At 39.9% G+C, this 27,205-nt stretch overlaps 1 long non-coding RNA gene across 1 annotated transcript; it reads right to left on the bottom strand.

The window, feature by feature from the left end:
- Positions 1-831: 831 nt before the first annotated feature.
- LOC145017796 (uncharacterized) lies at positions 832-7,323 on the bottom strand. Its single transcript, XR_013666667.1, has 3 exons — positions 7,236-7,323; positions 1,127-1,946; positions 832-1,019 (listed from the first exon to the last, which is right to left on the bottom strand). It is a non-coding gene; the product is annotated as an uncharacterized LOC145017796 (long non-coding RNA).
- Between the last annotated feature and the right edge of the window lie 19,882 nt (positions 7,324-27,205).

Raw genomic sequence — 27,205 nt, forward strand, 5'->3', positions numbered from 1 at the left:
TGTTTTAACAGCTGCTTTAGTTGGTACTCTATTAAGAATGTAAGCTGCAGTCTTAAGTGCTTCACCCCAGAGTGACTCTGGTAAAGTAGAATGACTTATCATACTCCTTACCATATCCTTAAGAGTTCTGTTGCGTCTTTCAGATACACCATTCATGCTTGGCGAACCTAGCATTGTGTATTGAGGGACGATTCCACATTCCTCTAGGAATTTAGCAAAAGGTCCTGGACGTTGTTCACCTGATCCATCATATCTACCATAGTACTCACCACCACGGTCAGATCTAACACATTTAATCTTTTTATTAAGTTGGTTCTCAACTTCAAGTTTAAAAGATTTAAACACTTCCAGTGACTGAGATTTTTCATGAATAAGATATAGATACCCATAATGTGAGTAATCGTCTATGAATGATATAAAATATAGTTGACCATTCCAAGAAGCCGAAGGGAATGGTCCACAAATATCTTTATGTATCAATTCTAAGACATCTGAAGACCTAGTGGCATCTAATCTTTTGGTTTTTGTCTGTTTTCCCTTGATGCATTCAATACAAATTTTCAAATCTGTGAAGTTGAGGTTACTTAACACTCCATCTGATACAAGCCTATCAATTCTCATTTTTGAGACATGGCCTAAGCGTTTGTGCCATAATGTTGCTGAATTTTCATTATTTAATTTTCGCTTAGTACCACGTGAATCCACGTGCAAGGTTTCATTATATGAAGTAACAATATCAAACATATATAACTTATCACACTACCGATAACATTTAAATTTAAAGACAAACTAAATTCACCATTTCCAAAAGAACAATAATAACTAGATTTATCCAATTTAGAAACAGAAACCAAATTGCGTCTAAAAGACGGTACAATGCAAGTGTCTTGAAAATCCAAATAAAAACCAGTATCTAGTAATAAACGAAATGTGCCAACTGCTTTGACTTCTACCTGCTTGCCATCACCCACATAGATATATCTTTCAGCATCATTTGGTTTTCGGTAGTTCAGGCAACCCTGCATAGAAACACTTACGTGAGTAGTAGCACCAGAATCTATCCACCAAGTATTTCTAGGTACAGAAACTAAATTAACCTCAGAATAGACCAAAGCACGGATTATACCTTTCTTAACTCTCCAAGCGTGGTATTTTGGATAATCCGGCTTCAAGTGACCAAGCTCTTGACAAAAGAAGCATTTAGGAGGTCCCGATTCCTTTTTCTTTTGATCATTGCCTAAATGTTGTTTCTTTTGCATTGGTCCCTTATTAGCAGCTTCTTTTCTATTTCTTTTGCCCTTAACTTTAGAAGTACTAGCAAAATGAGCACTTTCAGTTGTTTCCTGCTTCATCCTTTCTTCTTCTTGCACACAAAAGGAAATGAGCTCATTAAGAGTCCATTTGTCCCTTTGGTAGTTGTAACTGACCTTGAACTAGTTAAATTGTGCAGGAAGAGAAAGCAATACCAAATGAACTAGAAAATCATCAGAAATTTCTAGTTTCAATGCCTTAAGTTTTGAAGCAAGATGAGATATCTCCATGATGTGCTCCCTTATGTTTCCTTTGCCTTTATACTTCATTGAAATCAACTTTTTCAAAAAGGTACTTGTTTCAGCCTTATCATTTTTTTGCAAAACGTTGTTCAATTTCAGCAAGAAAATCTTTAGCATTAATAGACTGCTTGTTTTCACCTCTAAAGGCTTCTGGAACGCCGCGCTTAATGATCATTAGACTCATGCGATTTGAGTGATCCTATTTTTCAGCATCCCTTTTATTCTCCACTGAACTTGTGGCAGTAAGGATGGGTTGCTTAATCCGAAGTGCAAGGTCAAGATCCATGCAGCCGAGAACTAACATAATGTTCTCTTTCCATTCCTTGAAGTTAGTCCCATTGAGAACTGGAATGTGATTCAAGTTGGAAGATATTATACCACAATTAGCATTTGCTGTATTTCAGAACAAAATATTAATTAGTTTTTATGCTCATTAAACCATAATTATAATCAATAAAATCAAATTATGACATCACAAGGTATCAACACAACCAGGGGCGGATGTAGCATATTGGAAGGGTATGCAAATGGATACCCTTAAATAATTACTAGGATTACTTTTTTTTTTTTCATTAAATTTTTTTTATATTTATATATTTATTATAAATGCATACCCTTGTCAAATTAAATGCATGCCCAAACTATAATTTCAACCTAAGATTCTTTTTCCTTATATTTGGCCGATTTTTTTTTTTTTTTTTTTTTTTTTTTTTTTTTTTTTTTGATTTAGTAAATACATGTCATTATTAAAAACAAATCCAAATGAAAAAATAAAATAAAATCGTTAGAAATCCTAATCAAGTTGGGTTTATCAACAATATATAAAAGCTACAAAATATTTGAACCAAGAAAAATACAAACTCTATATTTATCACAAATCAAAATTTTTATAAAACCAACTAAAAGGTAAGAAAATAAATCTGAAAAATCAAACCCAAAGAAACCCTAACCGTTGGACACGTTTTCGCCTCTCTTGTCACCATAGAGTTTGACAGAAGAAAAAGAAAGTGAGAAACTTCGAATTTGTTCGTCTTGATATCTTGCTAGCATCGTCTCTGGTTCTTGGCCTCTTGTTCTTCAGGTTAGTTTCTGTTTTACTCTCGCAATCGCCTTCAGTGGTTCATAGTTTCTTGTTGGATTTTGTGAGCTTTAAATCAATTTCTCTCGTTCACTTTTGTGTTTGTGAATATGTGCTAACTGCTAAAGATATAGTGAATTTACTTTCTTGTCTTCTTGATAATTGTACCATATAGCTGTCAATATTATTATATTGATAAATAGAGAATAAAAAGTACATGTGTATTCGTAATTGTTAGTGGAGTGAATGGTAATTTATATTTTCTATGTTAAAAAGCATGTGGCATGTCAGTAGGTAATTATGTCAAACTAATTTCCCTAGGCATGCACAAGAAACACTATACATATATTTATAAATGCTATATAGTATTAAATTAAAATGATAAAGTAAACTATGGTTTATCAGTTTAGATGTTTAGCTTTTTTATTTATAGTTTTATTTTATCTTTTAATTAGGTTTAATTACTACTAAAAAATGTATATGTAAATCCTACTAATTAATTCCTTTGCTGTTTCGCTTTTAGATAATTAATTTTTTTGAACTTTTTAGGTTAAATATATTCTTACGACAAAAATGAATGATGATGAAAACGAGTCATCAAAACGCAAGAAGAAACATGGGACGTTAGATTGGTTTGGTAATGCTCAAAAGAAAACAAAGACTCAAGATGATTCTTCGTCGACGCCCGATAATATCACACATGGTAGCACCAAATTTCCATCTAGGGAAAGAGAAAGTCAATTTGATGTAAATACATTTCCACATGATCCAGGCTTGAGGAAGAATATCCTTGATTATCATCCCAACGACCACGATGCAGTGATGAAAGAATATATACAAAGAGGTCCTTGCCAACCACGTGGTCATCAATTTCTTCAAACAGATTTTGGAGGCTATATGTGTTGCTTTATTCCCACTTGGTTTGATAAAACATCAATGGCTTGAATATAGTATTGAAAAAGAGGCGGCTTTTTGTTTTCTATGCTACTTATTTAGGGACAAGGATGAATTTAATGGAAAAGGTGGAGATGCTTTTGTTACGGATGGCTTTAAAAGTTGGAATATGCCAAATAGGTTCGATAGACATGTGGGAGCTGTTAATAGTATCCATAATCGAGCTAGAGAAAAATTTGAGATGCTTACCAAACCCAAAAAGTCGATACAAAGTGCTTTTGAGCAACAATCTACAAAAGCCCAAAAAGATTATCACACTCGTTTGCTTGCTTCGTTACAATGTATAAGGTATCTTTTACATCAAGGATTGCCAACCCGGGGTCATGATGAAAGTCAAGAATCAAGTAATAAAGGAAACTTTCTCGAACTTCTTGAATGGTTAGCAAAACATAATGAGGAAGTTGATAAAGTTGTATTGAAAAATGCTCCAAAGAACTTACAAGTAACATCCCCTTCCATTCAAAAAGATATCATACATGCTTGTGCAAAAGAAACAACTAAACACATTATTAGAGAACTTGGTGAAGATTACTTTGCAATATTGGTGGATGAATCGGCTGATGTAACTCATAATGAGCAAATGTCTTTGTGCTTGCGGTATGTAGATAAGAAAGGAGACATAGTTGAAAGTTTTCTCGGTGTTGTACATGTCGTCGATACCACAACTTTATCTCTTAAAAAGGCAATTTATTCTATGCTTGCGGAGTATTCATTAAGTCCATCTAAAATTCGAGGTCAAGGATATGACGGAGCTAGCAATATGAAGGGTGAAAGTAATGGCCTTAAAACCCTAATCTTAAAAGAAACCACATCCGCATACTATGTCCATTGTTTTGCTCATCAACTTCAACTAACATTAGTTGCAGTTTCAAAAAAGAGCATAGATTGTGGTTGGCTCTTTGAGATACTTACAAACTTATTGAATGTCATTGGAGTTTCTTGTAAGAGAAAAGAAATGTTGCGAGAAGCTCAAGCTCAAAAGGTTGCACAAGCATTTGATGATGGTAAACTTGAAAGTGGCAAAGGATTGAATCAAGAGTTAAGTTTGGGAAGGCCGGGTGATACTCGTTGGGGATCCCACTATAAACTGATTGTGAATGTTATTTCCTTATATCCTGTGATATGCAAGGTTCTTGATAAGATTGGAGATGTATCTTCAAGTTCGGATGACCGGCTAAAAGCGGATGTTGTTGGTTATTCACTTGAGTGTTTTGATTTTATATTCATGATACATTTGATGAAGATTATTTTTGGTGTGGCAAATGATTTGAACAAAGCTTTACAAAGAAAAGATCAAGACATAGTTAATGCTATGGCGTTGGTGACATTGACCAAAAAACGACTACAACAAGTAAGAGATAATGGGTGGGAACCTCTCTTAAGTTCAGTCATATCCTTTTGTGAAAAAAATTGCATCGAAGCTCCTAATATGGAAGATGTATATGTCCCGACTGGTAGAAAAAAACGTGGCAAATTACACACCACGAATCTTCATCATTTTCGAGTTGAAGTCTTTGTTGCGATCATTGATTTGCAACTTCAAGAGTTGAAGAACCGATTTGACGAGGTTAGTATGGAATTACTTGTTAATATGGCTAGTTTAAGCCCTGTTGATGATTTTAAATATTTTGATAAAGAAAAAGTTATTGCACTTGCAAAACTTTATCCTAGTGAGTTTTCAAGTGTTGAATTAGTTCGTCTAGGTGATCAGCTTGATAACTACATCTACGATATGAAAAAAGACGACAGATTTCAAGGATTGAAGGATCTTAAAGAACTCTCTAAGGAGATGGTGAGATCTAATAAAGATAAAGTTTTTGATCATGTCTATTTACTTATTAAGTTGGTGTTGATCCTCCCGGTGGCGACAACTAGTGTAGAAAGAGCATTTTCGGTAATGACTTTTGTGAAGAATAAGTTACGCAAGAGTATGGGTGATCAATTATTAAATGATTGTTTAGTAACTTATATAGAGAAAGATGTGTTTTCAAAAGTTAGTGATGAAATTATTGTTACTCACTACCAAAATATAAGCAATCGACGACAACATTTGTAAAATTTTGTTGTGATATTAAATGTTTTTTTTTTTAATTATTAATCAAAGTTTATTATGTGCATACCCTATTTTTTTATTCTAGATCCGCCACTGAACACAACATTAATATCAAGTCTATGAACAACAATATTAACTTTTAAGAGATATCTTGTTTAAGTAGTAAAAATATTGACAATAAAACATGTTAATCAATAAGCCCCTCTTTGGATTGACTAATTAATTACATGAAACCCAAAAATTATCATATATTTACCACTATATATATGTATGTTTATCCGACCAAATATTAACATACCTTTGGGTCGATTAATATCCGCATTGACAAACACATAAACCATAAAATTTAATAATAATATTTGACAATAATTCATCCCGTTTAACAAACTCCTCTTTGGATTGACTTGTTAACGACATGTAACCAAAAATAATTGTCGCATATTCATTATCATATTCGTTTTTATTCGGCAAAATATCAACCTACCTTTGGATCGATTGATATCCGCAATAATAAACACATAAACCGTAATATTTAGATTCTTAAAAAATTAATTTTCACCAAAAAAAAAACATCACTTTGCGTCAATAAATTTGCCAAGAAAATAAATAATGTCATAACTGAATTTATTGACGAGCAAAATAATTTCATAAAAAAAAACTGATAATAAATTCAAATATCATTAACAATGCTTATCGAATAAAAATGTAGCTCTTTAATTAAATTGCATGCACACTAACGTAATTAAATTGCAGACATGCTGACAACAGTAAACATTATCATATAAAAAAAAACTGCTTTGTTAAATCATATACACGGCAAAGTCAAATAATAATAAAAGCTTAGAGAATATATGTGCATTATATGTACAGATCAAAACGAGAGATAATATAAACACAAAGGCTAAAGACATTTATTTATTTTAACAAAGTGCATGTATATGTGGTCTCCAAAACAACTTAGGACTTCAAGACAAATTACAATCCACAAATATTTGCATGTTAATTTAAAGTTGTATTGACACAAATAATACTTATTAATGTTATCTAATATGTACATAAGCAAAAATATCAATAGCCATTCACAAAAGACAAAAATTATATATATAAAACATAATACATAGCATTGGCATGACAGACTTTAATAGTCACTATCAAACTTATTAGTCAAACATTTGTTTGGACAATTGTAAAGCAATGTCATTAACAAAAGGTAAAAGCCAACAGTAAAGATACAGTGCCTTTAATATCGATAATCGTATAATATTTGAAGTTTTACTTTTCTTTTGGAGCAAGAAGCAATCTCAGTAGAAAAAAAACAAATATATATTACATCCTTCGTTATTCATCAACAGTCAAAGAAGAATCAAGCATCTGATGAAATAAATAGTTCTAGACGTAACGAAGAACAGGTATGTTTCAAATATAATGTTAGAGATCTTAAACCAACAGAAAATTTCTATTATCAAATTCGAGAAGGCTCTGATACCAATTGTAAGTATTTTAATAACTTAGTCTATATATGTATGCGGAAGTTTTCAAGGTCGGACCTTCATACTCGAATCTGGATAAAAGAAAATAGTAGAAGGAGATAGTGTACCTGCTTCCATTGAAGCTTTTGGATCTGAAGAACAAGCTTGGTTTTCCAGTTGATCTCAAGACAACTCTAAGAACCCTTTGCACTCAAGAAAAACGAATTTGTGAATTAGTTTCGTCCTCTCTGATTTGCTCATCATCACATATACTTATAGATGGAGATAAACCCTAATGTGAGAGATGGAAGGGATCTTGAGGATCTTGAGTCAAACCGGAAACTCAAGCTACAAATGGTAAGTGAATATCGGTCCATCAACAATCTTATACGCTTGCCATAATATTTTAGATTTAAATGATAACAATATATATATGTTCATTTATAGAATGGTCCAATGATTTTCTAACAAATTGAATTATAGACACCCCAATAGATTATAATATGATTAATCTTTACAATATCCTAGCAATATCAAAAGTCAATATTGTCACTTAATAATGTTTTATAATATGTCGAGGATTCTTTCATTTTGGTGTTATTTGAAGTAATGGTTGCAAGGATTATTATCATCATACGTATATTAGACTTCAAACCTTCGTTTGAATGCCTATGATGGTTTCTTTTCTTTGAATACACATGACCAATAAAACATGTAATTTTAATTTTAATCTCAATATGACATTCATATACAATCTGATTTAAACATATTACATATCATATTCACATAGAAATGTATGTGTTTTACTATGCATTCATAAATAAACGTCGTTAAATATATCTTAATATTAAACGATAAGTGGTAACTTTGATGTTAGACTTAAGTGACTGGACCAAAGAAAAGTTACTCAAAGTTTTCGATATTGGATTTAATTAAACACCACATTAAGCAGTTGATTGGATTATTTTTCAAGGAACCCAAAGGCTAATTAGCTAATAATTCAAACAATGAACTTTTAGCATAATATGCATAAATATTGTATTTCTGCCCAAAGATGATTGCAATATTTATGTGGCGTAGCATAATTTTAGGACGCCATTATATTCAATTGCAGGTCTAGCCAAAGCGAAACTGATAATTGAGTAAGGTGTTTTCATGAACTATTATTTTGGTGTTAAAAATAGCTATATTGATATGTTTTATTATGTCATCCCATGAAATCATTTTAATATCAATTAAAAATGGCACGTATTAAGTAATAATGATAATTATAATAAGGTCTAAAATACGGACACAAGTAAGCCTCAAGGAAACCTTGTTGCAAAATTTTCCATACCAAAGGGCATACTTAATGTGATTTCCATAAAAGGAAATAATGGCTTGGAAAGAAAGGTAAGTTATATGCATTTATGATTTATAAGTTCATTGAACATAACGTCAATATAAATACATGATGGATTTATTATCACTTCCATGACTTATATGTTAGTAATTCCATATAATCTGAAAGTTGGAATAAAATCAATTAGCAAATAAAGCGGGGAATGATGAAAACTTAAACATAGAAGTAGTTGACCCACATACATTATTTTTTGTAGAAAGTGGTTATTGTTTAAGTCTTAATGCAACTCTATACGTATCAAATATAACTTAAAACTAATTATTTGTATCCAAGTTAGTGAATGTTGGCTATAGTTTTACTATGGATACAATGATGTAATTATTAGTTTTAAGTTCTCTATTGGACATGGTTGTTTGGAGGGATGCCTCTAGGAGTTGTTTGGCGAAGGAAAAAAGAATAGAACGTTGTCAAACTTCAAATACTCATGGGGATCCGGAGGTTGAAACCACTTCATCAAGTGATACGGAACCCGATTCTAGCCCCGATCCTCGCCAAGAAATTCCCGAAACACCACCCTTGCAATAAAATCCACCTATCATAGAACCAATTGCAATGGGGGACGACGGGGAAGCTCCCGAAAGAACATTGAGGAAAATGATGGAAACCAATGTTACACAAAGTCCAACCGATATTAATAACCCCATTTTAGAAGGAGGTTCGGAATTGAAGTCAAGTTTAGTCCATCACCTTCCAACTTTTCATGGATTAGAGAATGAAGACCCTCATAAGCACTTAGAGATATTCCACATTATTTGCACTAGTATGAGGCCAAAAGGGTCAACCGATGACCAAATCAAATTAAGGGCATTCCCCTTTTCATTGGCCGATAGAGCAAATGATTGATTATTCTATCTTCCCCCGGGGTCAATCAACTCATGGACCGACATGGCAAGAGCTTTTCATGACAAGTTCTATCCCGCTTCAAGAGTCTCACGTCTTAGAAATGAGACTTGTGGAATCCGCCAATGTCAAAATGAGACTTTCAATGATTATTAGGTGTAACATCCCGGAATCGCAAGAGTAGGGTTGAAGGGCTAAAAGTGTAAGTTTCGGAGGGTGACTCGGCGAGTCCATGGATAGACTCGGCGAGTCAGGTCGCGACTATGGTCGCGTATCAAGTGGCCTACTCGGCGAGTCCAAAGATGGACTCGGCGAGTAGGTGCTGTATGGAGAAAACCCTAATTTTCGGGGTTGAGCCATATATAAAGAGCATTATGCCCCTCCACAGCCTCCTCTATTCCCCTCTTGAGTCCCAGAAACCCTAAATTCGTGGAGAGTCCCATTGTTGAGCAAATTAGAGCTTGGAGAGGTGTTGGTTGAAGAAATCTTGAAGGAGAAGTGGCTTGGATCAAAGGGCTTTGCTTGGATTCGAGTTTCATTGCTGTTGAGGCATCCTTTGGAGGTAATACTTTCGTTCTTGGGCTGTGTTTTCCTAGTTTCTCATTTTGGGGTTGTGTGGGGAGCTTGGTTGTGTGGCATCTTGATGTTTGGAGGATGGATCTGAGGTTGCTACCTCAGATCTGGAGTGGAGAAGATCTTAAGAGCATTAAAGCCCCTGTTCTTGTGTTGTTAATGGAGCTATCATGTCCCAAACCTTGGTTCTAAGGTGAATAAGGCCTAGATCTCTTTAGATTCACGTAAAGTTTGCCACTTTACGTGATGGATGGATTGTAGGAGGTTGGATCTATGTTTTGGATCAATTGCATGGCCTGAGATGCTTCTGTATGGATTCAGACCGGTGGTACTCGACGAGTCACATGGGTGGACTCGACGAGTTGCTTGAAGATGGCCTGGAACTCGACGAGTTGGAAGAACAACTCGGCGAGTAGGTTGAAGATAGCCTTTAACTCGGCGAGTCTGTTCTTGGACTCGGCGAGTCTTGTCGAGGAAGTCCCCATATTTCTGGTTGAGTCGAGGAATCGGCGAGTCAAGGGATGACTCGGTGAGTTGGGTGCGAGTGGACTTAGAGTTGTTGGACTCGACGAGTCTTGGGGTGACTCGGCGAGTTGGGTCGCTGATTGAGGGAAGTCCTGAGCATAAGGACTCGGCGAGTCATCGGGTTGACTCGGCGAGTAGGGTCAGTCAGGGGTTGACTTTGACTTGTCCAAGGTTGACCAGTTGTCTTCCAGGGGTATTTTGGTAATTAAGGGTATTTATTGAGTTGTATGTTTTGATGTTCAGTGGAGGAGTTCGTGTCAGAGTTCGGAGCAGCGGGATCTTATCCTTTCAGCCGGCAGTTTCGAGGTGAGTTATCCTCACTATATCAATAGGTTCTAAGGCACCAAGGCCGGCCCTTTATTGGATTGAGATTCGGATATGGTTATTATGTTATTGTTTGATGTGTTTGCATCCTGGTAGCTAGGATGGTACATGCTAGGAGACCTTGTTAAGTTCAGTTTCCTGATATATAGAGTGATGCTATGCTAGTGACCGGTTAGGTTGGTAACCCGGTTAGGGTAATGATATGCTATGTGATCTGCTTGCTCGGTTTGTTGACTATGACTATTATATGATTGTATGTTTCGTGCACATGGTTGTTTGGACTGGAGATGGGTTGAGGCGGGTCCTGCTTTGTGCTGTAGGCCAAGATACCCAGGGCGGACCGGTTATTCCGAAGGCCCAGCGAGCGGTCCGGATAGGCTATAGGCCCCACGAGGGCGGACCAGATGTGCCGAGGCTCGGAGAGTGGACCAGGCCGACTGAAGGCCCGATGCGGGCGGACCAGTCACACTGTAGACTCAGAGAGTGGACCAGGTGGGTTGAAGGCCCGATACGGGCGGACCAACCCCACTGTAGACTCGAAGGACATGACTAGACCTGGAGGATGGATCCGGTGGACTGAAGGCCCGATACGGCAGACCAGTCACACAGTAGACCCGATATGGATGGCTGTTCTATGTTCTGTTATGTTATGTATGTTTTATATGTTATGGACCGGAAGGCAATATGTTTTGGACCGGAAGGTCGCAGCCTGGAAGGGCGTATACGTGGTTGGTATTTTGGGGGTATCTCACTAAGCTTTCGGGCTTACAGTTGTGGTTTAATGTTTTCAGGTTCTTCAGGAGACCGTGGCAAGGCGAAGGTGCGATCGTACCGCTCCTCATGATTTGTAGCAATGTGATTCTGGGAATACTCTAAATGATTTGTATTGAAAATCTTTTTGTAAACAATTTAATGAAAAATCGGGTTGTTTTGAAAAATTTAAATTGGTTGTATTTTTCGGATGTTACAAGTTGGTATCAGAGCCTTGGTTTGAGTGAATTGGAGGAACACTTGTGTGACTCCAGTCTCAAATCGAGGAGGGTTTCAAAAGAAAATTTAAAATGGTTTTCAAAATAAGTAAAGGAGGATGCGGAGGTACGATCAGCCGGAGCCAGTAAGTAACCCCAAAGTACGATACATGACAATTGTTTTATTGAGCTTTGATAGAACAGCATGCTAGAGTTAGGCTAGGGATCTTTAGGATTTCTTGATGAGTTGCCTGATTTATGATGCCTGCTAGCCTAGGGTTCCTTGTGAGAGATTTCTAGTGTTCCTCTGGTTGTGAGGATAGAGTGTTGTTATGTATGTCGCTAGAGTGTTGTGGAAGTACTTAATACAAATATGGGTAGGTGTGGAAGGTAGTATGGGCCCGTACTACTGAAAGCACGGACTCATACGCGTATTAGGGAAACCATGACCTCTAGGGTTGGGTTGAGAGCTGGTTCCTGGGATAGTGGAATATGTCTGAGATTTTGGTGTTTTATTTTAAGTATGGAGATTTCAGGGCACGCTGGGAGTGGATCCGGGTCAGGATCAGGAGCAGGAGAGGGAGTTCCGGGTGGGTCTGTACAGCCCGAGGTTGTCAGTCAGATGAGTACGCACGAGTTGGATGCGAGGATTCGTGAGATCCTGCATGATGAGGTTGCTGCATTGTTTCGGGCTGAGCTGTCGGAGTTGTTTGGGTCGATCAAGACCGCCATGGTGGAGTATTTTGATGAGCGCTATGCGGCTCTCACGGAGACGGCTGCCGCGGCGGCTACAGCAGCTGTAGCAGCGGCAGGGGGAGGAGCTAGTAGAGGTTTTCAGTATCGGGACTTCGACAATACGAAGCCTCCCACTTTTGATGGAGTTCAGGATCTGATCGTTGCTATGAGATGGTTATCAGATGTGGAGGGATGTTTCTTCACGTGTTCATGCCCTGCGGATCAGAGGGTGAGGTGTGCTCTGAACCTGTTAAGGCTCGGGGCAAAGGATTGGTGGAGATTGACCACGGGGTCGTACTCGGATGTGCAGAGGGATGCGATTTCATGGGATCGGTTCAGAGAGATGTTCAACACTCGTTATGTTTCGCAGGTCGATAGGGAGAGGTTGGCTCAGGAGTTCTTGGAGCTGAAACAAGATTCGGAATCGGTGTCGGAAATCACCAGGATGTTTACTGAGAGGGCGATGTTTTGCCCTGAGTTCGCTTCGGAGCAGGCTCAGATGTCCCGATATCTGAGTATGCTAAAGAGGGACATCAGACAGTTTGTGTCTGCGCAGAGGTGCGAGACTTTGCTGGAGTTGCAGGAGGCCGCCAGGCGGCGTGAGTTAGAGATTGAGTTGCAGATGCGTGAGCTGAGGCAAGCTCCGGTTCAGTCGCAGCTGGCAACGAAACGGTCTAAGACCGTTGATTCCAGGATGGGAGATCAGGGTAGCCACGTCTGTGGAAAGTGTGGAAGGGGTCACGCTGGAGTTTGTCGGTCCGGTGAAGCGTCCCGCAAGTGCGGAAAGGAGGGACACTATGCGAGGGATTGTCGGCAGTCAGTGCCGGTTCGGGATTTGAGGATATGCTATCATTGTCATCAGGTTGGACATTTGAAGGTCAACTATCCACGGCTTGCTGCAGGACCAGTGCAGGCTCCAACACCGGCTATGTTGAGGATCACAGGTGGAAGTCAGGGTGGAGCGGAGCCCCCAAGGACTTAGGGTCGTGTTTTTCAGCTTGCTGCTGCGGGTATGTTTCTTTCTGTTGTTTTTGATTATATATGATTATTGTGGAGTATTGTTATCTGCTAGTTTCGTTGGTCGGTTATGAAATTGCGTTTCGGGTTTTCGTGTGGTATCCGTCGTTCCTTGAGGGTTTGGCGAGTTGTGATCGAGATTTCATTTTGGTATCCTTTGTTCCCTGAAGGATCGATATGGTTATGGTTTAGTACTTCGAGCTATCGTTGATTATCTTTGTGAGGATTGGTGGCGGATGCGGCGTTGGTTTGAAGACCGGGTAGATTCTGCAGTGTGAGGAATGGATATTTGAAGATTGGGTTCCTTTCGAGCGGGTTGTTCAGTGTTGAAACATGATTTTTATGAAAGTTGTTAGCGCTGGTGAGAAACATTTTGCGTGTAAGTGTTGATTTTCTGCAAGGTTGCTTTGGGAGATCGGTGATGGCGACCGGTGATTAATTATCAGTGTCTTAAGTGGGGGAGAATTGGAAATTCTCTGGATGATCGTTGGGCTTGAGAGGTTGTTTAGCTGCTTGGGGAATTCAGCGGTATTTCTATCAGCCGAGAGCAGGCTCGTATGGGTGAGTAACAGGCGTGCGGGGCGGAATACAGACCTAGAGCAATTGATTGTGGAAGGCATGGGAGCAGGACGGGATCGAGTATGTATGATGGAGATAGAGTTCGGAAACCCTAGAGGGCTAGAACGGTATGCACGGGAGGATTTCCCGAAGGGATAGTTCGGAATGATGAATGCTAGTTGAGCGGTCCGGATAGACTGAAGGCCGGTAGGCGTACCACTCAGGCCGAAGGCTCGGAGGACGGTCCAGTCAGATTGGCTGAAGGCCTGGGGAGGCGGTCCAGTCATGCTGAAGACTCTGCGAGTACTGTTGGATCGGTTCGAGGTTATGGGTTGCGTATGTTGCAGTGTGATTACATTGGGAGGTCTGGCCCCGGGTAGTGATCTTGAGCAGTGAAGGTAGTGCATGGGCTTGAGAGTCCCTGCGATGAGAGTCAGAGTAGTGGTGATGCATGGATGTCGGGTATGCTTTAAAGAGGTAATGTAGCGTGGGATGAGCACCATAGTGCCTGTCATGGTGACAGGGCGGACGAGTGGTTTCCTTGGTAAGGAAAGAGGGAGGAATGAAATTCTGAAGGGGAGTGCGAATTCACGGAAGTGAAAGCGGCAGTGTAGAGTTATCATTGGAGTGGTCCGTCGATGGTTTTGAGTAGCGTGTTACGATAATGGAATAAAAGCTCATTCGACTTGAGATGTCTGCTCAGGGCGCGGAGGGAATTCCGCAGGCGTAGAGCCAGGGAGAGGGGTTCAGAAGGGATGCAGGGAGAGAGTCTTGGACTCTCAGTGAGATTCTGATCAGGGTTTTGGGTATGTATTAGCGGTTCATCCTGGAAGGATGTTTGAGGATATCATCAGTGTATCAAGTTTTCCAAACCTGAGGGTGCTAGCGCTAGATCAGCATGTGTGTGTGATTGCGAGAGGAGAACTCAGGGGAGTTGCTCCGGACTGGAAGAATGGGTCTTTCTGCCGTCATGGAATGGATAGAGTGGGATTCGGATCGGGGATCCGATGGTTCGTGGTTTTCTAGCCATATGAGTCAAGTGAAAGATGAGAATTGGAGCAACAAGGCATCATGGGTAATTCTCGGTTGTTGAGTGCGGTTATCGGAGGGTACAACTGGTGCCCGGGTTGAGTAGGTGGTTGGGGCACCGTATGGAAGGAGAAAGTGAGCTTCTGGTTTCTATGGTTGTGCCTTGAGGGACTGGGTTCGGTCAAGGTCAGGCGGCGCATCGTGGGAAGTAATTTGAAGATGAGATGCCGTAGGCTTCGAGGACGAAGCCTAATTTAAGTGGGGGAGAATTGTAACATCCCAGAATCGCAAGAGTAGGGTTGAAGGGCTAAAAGTGTAAGTTTCGGAGGGTGACTCGGCGAGTCCATGGATAGACTCGGCGAGTCAGGTCGCGACTATGGTCGCATATCAAGTGGCCTACTCGGCGAGTCCAAAGATGGACTCGGCGAGTAGGTGCTGTATGGAGAAAACCCTAATTTTCGGGGTTGAGCCCTATATAAAGAGCATTATGCCCCTCCACAGCCTCCTCTATTCCCCCCTTGAGTCCCAGAAACCCTAAATTCATGGAGAGTCCCATTGTTGAGCAAATTAGAGCTTGGAGAGGTGTTGGTTGAAGAAATCTTGAAGGAGAAGTGGCTTGGTTAAAAGGGCTTTGCTTGGATTCGAGTTTCATTGCTGTTGAGGCATCCTTTAGAGGTAATACTTTCGTTCTTGGGCTGTGTTTTCCTAGTTTCTCATTTTGGGGTTGTGTGGGGAGCTTGGTTGTGTGGCATCTTGATGTTTGGAGGATGGATCTGAGGTTGCTACCTCAGATCTGGAGTGGAGAAGATCTTAAGAGCATTAAAACCCCTGTTCTTGTGTTGTTAATGGAGCTATCATGTCTAAAACCTTGGTTCTATGGTGAATAAGGCCTAGATCTCTTTAGATTCACGTAAAGTTTGCCACTTTACGTGATGGATGGATTGTAGGAGGTTGGATCTATGTTTTGGATCAATTGCATGGCCTGAGATGCTTCTGTATGGATTCAGACCGGTGGTACTCGACGAGTCACATGGGTGGACTCGACGAGTTGCTTGAAGATGGCCTGGAACTCGATGAGTTGGAAGAACAACTCGGCGAGTAGGTTGAAGATAGCGTTTGACTCGGCGAGTCTGTTCTTGGACTCGGCGAGTCTTGTCGAGGAAGTCCCAATATTTCTGGTTGAGTTGAGGAATCGGCGAGTCAAGGGATGACTCGGTGAGTTGGGTGCGAGTGGACTCAGAGTTGTTGGACTCGACGAGTCTTGGGGTGACTCGGCGAGTTGGGTCGCTGATTGAGGGAAGTTCTGAGCATAAGGACTCGGCGAGTCATCGGGTTGACTCGGCGAGTAGGGTCAGTCAGGGGTTGACTTTGACTTGTCTAAGGTTGACCAGTTGTCTTCTAGGGGTATTTTGGTAATTAAGGGTATTCATTTGTATGTTTTGATGTTCAGTGGAGGAGTTCCTGTCAGAGTTCGGAGCGGCGGGATCTTATCCTTTCAGCCGACAGTTTCGAGGTGAGTTATCCTCACTATATCAACAGGTTCTAAGGCACCAAGGCCGGCCCTTTATTGGATTGAGATTCGGATATGGTTATTATGTTATTGTTTGATGTGTCTGCATCCTGGTAGCTAGGATGGTACATGCTAGGAGACCTTGTTAAGTTCTGTTTCCTGATATATAGAGTGATGCTATGCTAGTGACCGGTTAGGTCGGTAACCCGGTTAGGGTAATGATATGCTATGTGATCTGCTTGCTCGGTTTGTTGACTATGACTATTATATGATTGTATGTTTCGTGCACATGGTTGTTTGGACTGGAGATGGGTTGAGGCGGGTCCTGCTTTGTGCTGTAGGCCAAGATACCCAAGGCGGACCGGTTATTCCGAAGGCCCAGCGAGCGGTCCGGATAGGCTATAGGCCCCACGAGGGCGGACCAGACGTGCCGAGGCTCGGAGAGTGGACCAGGCCGACTGAAGGCCCGATGCGGGTGGACCAGTCACACTGTAGACTCAGAGAGTGGACCAGGTGGGTTGAAGGCCCGATACGGGCGGACCAACCCCATTGTAGACTCGAAGGACATGACTAGACCTGGAGGATGGATCCGGTGGACTGAAGGCCCGATACGACAGACCAGTCACACAGTAGACCCGATATGCATGGCTGTTCTATGTTCTGTTATGTTATGTATGTTTTATATGTTATGGGCCGGAAGGCAATATGTTTTGGACCGGAAGGTCGCAGCCTGGAAGGGCGTATACGTGGTTGGTATTTTGGGGGTATCTCACTAAGCTTTCGGGCTTACAGTTGTGGTTTAATGTTTTCAGGTTCTTCAGGAGACCGTGGCAAGGCGAAGGCGCAATCGTACCGCTCCTCATGATTTGTAGCAATGTGATTCTGGGAATACTCTAAATGATTTGTATTGAAAACCTTTTTGTAAAGAATTTAGTGAAAAATCAGGTTGTTTTGAAAAATTTAAATAGGTTGTATTTTTCGGATGTTACATTAGGAGAGGTTCAACAACTTGTGCTATAGTTGTCCACAACATCAAATTTTGGAAAAATTCCTCATTCAACACTTCCATGAGGGATTATTACCAATGGAGAGAAGACTAGTTGATACCTCAAGTGGTGGAGATGTCTTTAGCAAAACTCCACAACAAACATGACAACTCTTCAACACCACAGCCGCAAAATTCACAAGATTTTGGCCCGTGCCAAGATATGAAGAGAGAAACTCAACAAAAAGTCAATGAAGTGGGGACATCGAATCTTGAGTCTTAACTCAAAGATTTAACATCCGTTGTTCAAAAGTTAGACATAGGACAATCTCCACAAGTGATGGTTTGTGGAATATGTGCAACATTGAGACATCCTACGGATATGTGTCCCATTCTCGAAGAAGATGCGGAGCACGTGAATTCCAAAATCACCGCAATAAACCATCCGGTTACCAAAATGCATATAATTCAAATTGGAAGCCAAATTACAACATGACCTACAACCCAAGACCATTGCCACAAAATGCATTAGTTAGACCTCCCTACCCACCAAAATAATCTTACTATCAACATCCACAACCACACTATCAACCCAAACCGCACCCTCCACATCACCAACAACCTCCTCTATCCCAACCAAGTGGCCCCGGAATGTCACTTGAAGAGATTGTCAAATCCTTAGCCACTAGTACCCAACAATTCCAAAAAGAGACAAGGACTAGTATCTCCAACCTTGAAGCAAAAAAGGGAGATATAGTTACATCCATAAGCAAGTTGGAGTCCCACAGAAAACTCCCTTCTCAAACCAAAAAGAACCCAAATGTTAATGTGGTGACATTGGGATGTGGAAAACAAACCGGAGAAAGTAGTTCAAAGAAGAAGTTAATAGAAGATGAGGAAGAAATAGAGATCACTCCCATTGAGGATCCTATTGTCAAGAATGCCACACAAACCGGAGTTCGAAAGAAGACTACCCCTCTAGTGACACCAATAGCCACTCAATCGCCATTCCCCTCCGGACTTGCAACTTCAAAGAAGAATATGGAGGATAAAGAAATTTTGGACACCTTCTAAAAGGTGGAAGTAAACATCTCTTTACTTGATGCAATCAAAAAAATTCCAAGATATGCAAAATTCTTGAAGGAACTTTATACCAACAAGAGGAAGTTGAAGGGGAATGAAACAATTTTAATGAATGAAAATACATTCGCGGTTTTACAAAGGAAACTTCCACCCAAGTGCAAAGATCCACGAATGTTTACAGTTGTCACACCCCGAAAACCAAAGGCGGAAACATTTCCGGGGTGGACTCCACGTTGTGTATCAAATCAAATGCACATAGTAAAATAGTAAACACAAAACATTACATTACATAATATTGTTTACATTTGTTTGAAAGAAAAGTTATACAAGTGTTCTATACATATATCATATGAACAAAAGAAAGGACGAGTCTTTGGATCGCTCCGTCTTCTCCAAAAGATAGCGGTGTACCTGTCTAACACTGACCTGAGAATACAAGCAGTTTGAAAATCAGCATAAAGCTGGTGAGTTCATAAGATGTTTGTTTTCTAAAAATGTTTAAGTTTCCTTTAGTTTTCCGAAAAAGATACGAATAAAAAAAATCCCATATTTTCTTAAAAGTAGTGTTTAGTTAATGGTTTGCTTACACGATTCTAGTTATGTATATTTATTATCCCAGGAAAATCCTATATTTTCACAAAAGTAAGGTTTTAGTTAAAGACCACATTGTAAAGTTTTACTCATAAAACTATTCACTGAAAAATCATGGGATTACTATCCCGTACCAAATATAAGATAGTTTGATATACACAAAACTATAGATAGATGTAGATTTAAAGCTATAGGACTATCATCCAGTACTAATTAGAGATTCAAAACCATGGGATTATCATCCCGTACTAATTATAGATTCAAAACCATGGGATTATCATCCCGTACCAAATATAGATTCAAAACCATGGGATTATCATCCCGTACCAAATATAAATTCAAAACCATGGGATTATCATCCCGTACTAATTATAGATTCAAAACCATGGAATTATCGTCCCGTACCAAATATAGATTGAAAACCATAGGATTATTATCCTGTACTAGATATAAGAATTATAGATAGAAGGTAGATATGAAATTCAATTCCGTGAATAAACTTATATTAATACGTATTGTGAGTCGGGTAACCATGCTGATACAACAAAGAGACCTCCTTGATGTTTGTCAGACGTCGAACCTAAATCCAAGAATTTGTCACCCCAGGCATGCCCGCCTAACTGTAGCTAGCAGTTAAGGTGTGGGATTGTCAGTCCTGAATAGATCTATCCACAAATTCCACACTCTCCCTTCAGAAGACTCTGGTTACACTTCCGGGGAGGATTTACTAATAAAGATGACGAACCTCACAAGCTAGTATTATACTATTTATGGTGTTCTTGAACGTTATCAAGCATACTAATCATTTAGAAACATAATACAATACAAACAGTTTAATACAATGAAATGATCTGGAAATACAATCTAAATTAAACAGAGATAAACTGAATCAGACATAGTTTATCTATTAACTTTATATAAGTCTATATTCGTAAAACATGAACTAAAGATCCCAAATTATTCCCATAATAATTTAATTGGTTTGATTGTTTCCTTTACTGAAATTCACGTAGTTATAGTTGAGAAAACATTCCTTATGCTCAACATAATACATAAGGGTAAAGATATTTAAAGGTTAGCCAGATATTTATAAAATTACATCAGTATTAGGTTTTTGAAAACATTAATAGTTTTGCTTGTATTCCACCCTGAAAACATTGAAAAACACGGAAAAAAAGGTAGGGGTATGAGCTCACCAAATCGCGGAATGTGTCGGTTTGGATACTAAACGTCAGCTCAAGGCTTGAAAACGCGCGTGGTTCCTATGAAATGTGAAATGATACACATTTGTATCTCATTAAATTTTAATTCACTAATTAGATATGATTATTTACTCTAGGATGCGAAAACACCTCAAATCAAGTGTTTGGAGCGACCCGGGTGGCATTTGGGGACACATGAGGCTTGGATATTGAGTTTACTCTTCAAGAGTAAACTCATACTAGAGTTTTCGGCCCTATATACCTCATGTGTCCCCAAATGCCACCCGGGTCGCAGCTTGTACCTTCTCTGACAGAGCATTAACATGGTGGAACGACCATGTGAAGTATCTGACTCTGGTGGTGGCGTATTCCATCAGCTGGGAAAAGTTACTGGTATGTTCCTCCTCGATAACTCGTATGCTTGCATACTTTTCGATAGTGGAGCCGAGAAAAGTTTTGTAAGTCACAAATTTGCACACCTGCTGAAACAAAAACCATGTGCATTAGATAATTCATTCATGGCAGAAATGGCTAACAGAAAAACAGAGAGTACAAACTGCGTATACGTAGGTTGTACCTTAACTTTAGATGGCCATACTTTCAAGATAGATCTCATGCCAGTCACAATTAAATGTTTCGACGTTATCATCGGTATGGATTGGTTGAGTCTTCTTCGTGCCGACATCTTGTGCTTTGAAAAAGCAGTTCGTCTTAACATTCCTAACAACAAAACCTTAATTATCTATGGCGACAAACCTAGTACGAGCCTTCGTATCATTTTGTGCATTCAAGCCCAGAAGTGCTTGCGAAAGGAATATCATGCATTCCTAGCACACATCGTCGATACAAGTCAAGAACTGAAGGACATCCAGAAAATCCCAGAAGTATGCGACTTTCCCGACATATTCCCATAAGAACTTCCTGGTTTACCACCACAACGCCAAGTGGAGTTCAGAATCGACTTAGTGCCAGGGGCTACCCCAGTAGCCAAATCTCCTTATCGTTTGGCACCGACTGAGACGCAAGAACTTTGCAGTCAACTTAACGAACTTCTCAAGAAGGGATTCATTCGACCAAGCCTCTCACCATGGGGAGCACCGGTCTTGTTCGTCAAGAAGAAAGATGGATCATTTCGCATGTGTATCGACTATAGAGAACTCAACAAACTTACCATAAAAAAATCGTTATCCCTTGCCCCGCATTGACGATTTATTTGATCAACTTCAAGGAGCCAACTACGTCTCGAAGATAGATCTGTGATCCGGATATCACCAACTACGAGTGTTAGAGGTGGATGTTCCCAAGACAGCCTTCCGAACTCGTTATGGGCACTACGAGTTTGTAGTAATGCCATTCGGATTAACTAACGCGCCCGCAGTATTCATGGATCTGATGAATAGAGTGTGTCGTCCTTACTTGGATCAGTTCGTCATCGTCTTCATTGATGACATACTCATCTACTCTCGAAGTAAGGAGGAGCATAGTCAACATCTCCGTAAAATTTTAGAAACATTGCGAGCGGAGAAGCTCTATGCGAAGTTCTCCAAGTGAGAATTTTGGATTTGACGAGTCAAATTTTTGGGCCATGTTGTTAGCGAAAAGGGAATACACGTGGACCCTTCCAAAATTAAGGCCATCGAGAACTGGTCAGCACCAAAGACACCTACAGAAATTCGTCAATTTCTAGGTCTGGCTGGCTACTATCGCAGGTTCATTCAGAACTTCTCCAGCATAGCGAAACCTCTTACAACCCTGACCCAGAAAGGCGTGGCCTTTGACTGGGAAGAGAAACAGGAAAGAGCGTTCCAAACGCTCAAACGAGCCTTGCGCACCGCCCCAATACTATCCCTTCCCGAAGGGATAGAAGACTTCATTGTCTATTGCGATGCATCCAATCAAGGACTCGAATGTGTTCTGATGCAGCGAGGTAAAGTCATCGCCTATGACAGCTAAAGATACATGAGGTGAACTACACAACCCACGATCTTGAACTAGGAGCTGTTGTGTTTGCTCTGAAGATCTGGCGACATTACCTGTACGATACAAAAAGCACGATCTTTACAGACCATAAGAGTCTACAACACATTTTCGACTAGAAAGAGCTCAACATGAGACAACGACGGTGGGTCAAGCTACTCAGCGATTACGAATGTGAAATTCGTTATCATCCGGGTAAAGCCAATGTAGTAGCCGACTCCCTAAGTCGGAAAGAATATGCTGGTCGTAGGGTGAAATCTTTGACTCTAACTATCCATTCACACTTGTCCACACAAATTAAGGAGGCTCAGCTCGACGCTTTGAAACCTGAAAATGTGGCTGGTGAATCCCTTAGAGGGATGGATAAGAACTTAGAAGCCAAGGGTGGCGGAGCCTTATACCTCATGGATCGGATCTGGACACCGAAGCACGGTGGCTTCAGAGACTTGGTCATGACCGAAGCTCACAACACTCGTTATTCCGTCCACCCGGGTTCAGATAAGATGTATCTGGATCTTAAAAAGCTATACTGGTGGCCTAACATGAAAGCAGATATTGCTACCTTCGTGAGTAAATGCCTTACTTGCGCAAAGGTCAAGGTCGAATTCCAGAAACCCTCCTATCTTCTACAACAACCGGAGATACCAAAATGGAAGTGGGAGCGGATCACTATGGACTTCATAACCAAGTTGCCCAAGACGACGGGTGGACTTGATTCCATATGGGTCATCATCGATAGACTGACCAAGTCTGCACACTTCCTACCGATCAAAGAAACAGACAAGATGGAGAAATTTACCCGAACTTACATTAGGGAGATTGTAAGGCTACACGGTGTTCCTTTATCTATCATCTCAGACAGAGATAGTAGATTCACTTCGAGGTTCTAGCAGTCATTACAAAATTCCCTAGGAACTAGGCTGGACATGAGTACAGCCTACCATCCACAGACCGACGGGCAAAGTGAGAGAACTATCCAAACCTTAGAAGATATGTTGCGTGCCTGTGTGATTGACTTTGGAAAAGCTTGGGATACTCATTTACCCCTTGTCGAATTTTCCTACAACAACAGTTATCACACGAGCATAAAGGCAGCTCCATTCGAGGCCCTCTATGGCCGAAAGTGCAGATCCCCTCTGTGCTGGGCTGAAGTGGGTGATACCCAGTTAGCTAAGGGACGAGTTCCCGAAAGCACTCTCACGGGTCCGGAGATCATTCGGGAAACGACAGAGAAGATCGTTCAAATTCGTGAACGATTGAAATCCTCTAGAGACCGACAGAAAAGCTACGCTGACAAGCGTAGGAAACCTTTGGAGTTCCAGGTGGGCGACCGAGTCCTACTGAAGGTCTCACCCTGGAAGGGATTGATATGCTTTCGAAAGCGTGGGAAGCTCAATCCAAGATACATAGGGCCTTTCAAGATTCTCGCGAGAATCGACCCTGTAGCTTACAAACTCAATCTACCGCACGAACTCAGTAAAGTACATCCTACCTTCCACGTCTCGAACTTGAAAAAGTGTCTATCCGACGAGACTCTTGTTATTCCACTCGACGAGATCGAGATCAACGAGAGCCTCAACTTCGTGGAGGAACCAGTAGAGATCATGGACCGAGAGGTCAAGCAAACAAAGCAGAGCCATATCCCGATAGTGAAGGTGCGCTGGAACGCAAAGCGTGGACCGGAATTCACTTGGGAACGTGAGGATCAGATGAAACTGAAATACCCTCACCTTTTCGCTTAGTTATTTGTAACTTCTTGTTTGCTTAAATTCTAATTTCGGGACGAAATTCCTTCTAACGGGGGGATGATGTGACAACCTGAGATTTCCATTCTGTACAAACTATATCACTTCAATAGAAGTTATAGCAGTCACAGTTAATTTTCAGACTTTTTTCACGTAAGTTTGAGTAATTCAGGGTTTACGCTTCAGGAAATATCACGAGAGTGGGTGTACTAGGGTTTTCTGCAACACTGTTATTCCAACACTCTATTTTATTAGAGATCGTTTCAGGAATAAAAATATTTTCTGCCAAAAATATGTCAGGACTATAAATAGAATTCTGAACCAAATTCATTCATTATTCACATTTCCAACTAGAGAAAAGCCATTTTATCTCTCTCACGGATCTTCGGGTTTTTATACCAAAATGTGAGTAACTCTTTATAGTAATGTTAGAAAGCTTTATATGTGCTTATATCATGATTTAGATGGCTAAATCATTAGATCTAGGAGTTTACTCCCCAAGGTGTTCTTGGGCCGTAAACTCCCGAAACAAAGCCGAAACCGAGTCTAGCTTGTTCCTTGTGTTATGCTACTGCCCTAGACTCCTTGGTATATGTATTTAGGACAAGAAAACAATCAAGAAGCACAAACACATGGGAGTTCACGGCCCAAGAGCAATCTTTGGCCGTAAACTCCATTGTAATGGAAAAAGGGTGTTTTTAAGACACCTAAAGCCCTAGACCTTTACACGGAATTGTTCCCACTCAATCTAAGGACCAAATCACATCAAGATCACTTATCAAAGTGAGTTTACAGCCAAGGCTTTGCTCTTGGGCCGTAAACATGAAAGAATGGCACCAAAGTGTGCCTAATGTCTTCATATACTTGGAACAAAAGCCTAGAACCTATACCACATGTGCAAGAGACTTGAAAGCATCAAATACACACAATACTTAGAGTTTACGGCCGTAAACTCTAAGGGGAATGGCGTTAGGGCCGTAAACTCCTAATTGGAGCAATTCTAGACCTTAAACCTTTCCAAGTACTTAACCACCAAGTTGGAATAACTCTAGGAATCAGTTGGGACTTCAAAACACACCATACACCCTTGGTTGGGAGTTTACGGCCATAAACTCAAGAGTTTACAACCATACACTCCATGTGTGATGGTATATGGGGAGTAAACTCACATATAGGATCCTTTGGAACCCTAAACACAAGTGATTTGTCCCACAATAGGTTAGATGCAATCCTTAAGGCTTAAAACACTTATATAAAGTGTTTGTTATGTCTAGGATGTCTTAACATTATCAATTAGTGATTTAAGTCTAATTGAATGCATACATGTGTGATTATATGTTCATTCGGATCGTAGTGTGTGTACAAGTCCTCGCTTGACACCTAGCAATCCTATACCGTTCCGTTCATCCCAATCACCAACTACAGGTGAGTTCATACCCCTAATCAATGTTTTAAATGATTTTAAATGCTTTAAAGGGGGGGGGGGGGGGGAATACAAGTAGAAACAAAAACATGTTATTAAATCATTGATATGTATTTTATAACTGTGTTTGTCATTTAACAGATTTCACATACTACAAAATGTGATGCATGAAATGGTTTTAAATCTTAAAAACACATTGTTATCAAATGTTTTACCTTTGAAATGTATATTAAAAATGACATCAAGTCATTGTTAATTATTGTTCAAAACCCATAAGATGTCTTACAAAACCATTTTTTATTCTTGAACTAAACTATGCATGTACACTTATATTCGTATATATGTATTGATGTTATAGTTTACAACTTTCATTTAGTTTCTTACACCCTTGAGTAGTAAGAGTGTATAAACCTACTTGAACAACCAATTACCTTCCAGTAAATTATCATAGGGATAATTTGGAGATATCAAACATAATTCCTATTACAAGGAATCACACAAGAGTTAGTTCATTCATGAGTCTATACCAGTACATTACCTGATACATGAGTACATTTACATTTGATTACATGATACATGAGTATGTTTACATATACTTACATGATACACGAACACGCTTACATGAACGCATTACATGAGTACCTCTACGTAGATACACTTAATTGTGTACATTAACATGAATACTTGTATCTCGAATTGCGAGGATTATTTATTAGTACCTTTTGTGTAAATCTTCCTGCATATCCCTAGTACCTCGGGATATCTAGACAGGACTCTATCCCTATTACCTCGGGATACCTAGATGGTACCCTATCCCTAGTAGTTCGGGATATACGGATGGGACTAACCATTCCGGAACCCATCTGTTAGCAATAGTGGGTGATGAACATCTACGGATGCCTACAGTTATTACTTATACTAGGAGTACCTTTACGGGACTAACCCTTCCTCCGCCCTGCTGCTTCTGCAGAGGAAAATTGGAGAATCTTCGGATGTTCATTAGGTTATAAATGTCGTGTTAGCCCTAGTACCTCAGGTTAACAGTTACATACGTCGTGTTAGCCCTAGTACCTTGGGATAATATTTACTTTAGTATACATTTCCTATTTACTTTATTTTGTGATACTTTCACTTAAACGATGCGTAGACTAAGTACTTTAGTACTAGTCAATAGAAGGAAAAACTATCATTTTACTTACAGAACATTCGGGTCTTGGTAGAAGACTACATCTCAAACTGATAGAAAATAAGGGATTTTCTAGTTTTTCATACTTACATCAACATTTTCATTTAACGATTCACATGGCCTTCATAACAGATTTTTCACAAACAAGACAATGACACTTAAATACATATGAATTCACCATCTTTAAAGCTGATACTCGCTTTCAAAATAACTTGTATTCTCAGGTCATGAGTAGACAGGTACGAAGGCCAGGTTTTGAGAAGACGGAGCAGACAAGTCTCGTCTTTTATTTTGATTATATATTTTTGGTGTGTTATTGCAATGAAGAACACACATGTATTAAAACTTTACTTATAATGCAATGGATGATGTTGTTGCTTGTTTATTATATTACACTGTTGTGATACTGTACATGACATCCTCCA

Source organism: Lactuca saligna, chromosome 9 (assembly GCF_052625555.1).
Source record: "Lactuca saligna cultivar CGN05327 chromosome 9, ASM5262555v1, whole genome shotgun sequence".
Lineage (NCBI taxonomy): Eukaryota > Viridiplantae > Streptophyta > Magnoliopsida > Asterales > Asteraceae > Lactuca > Lactuca saligna.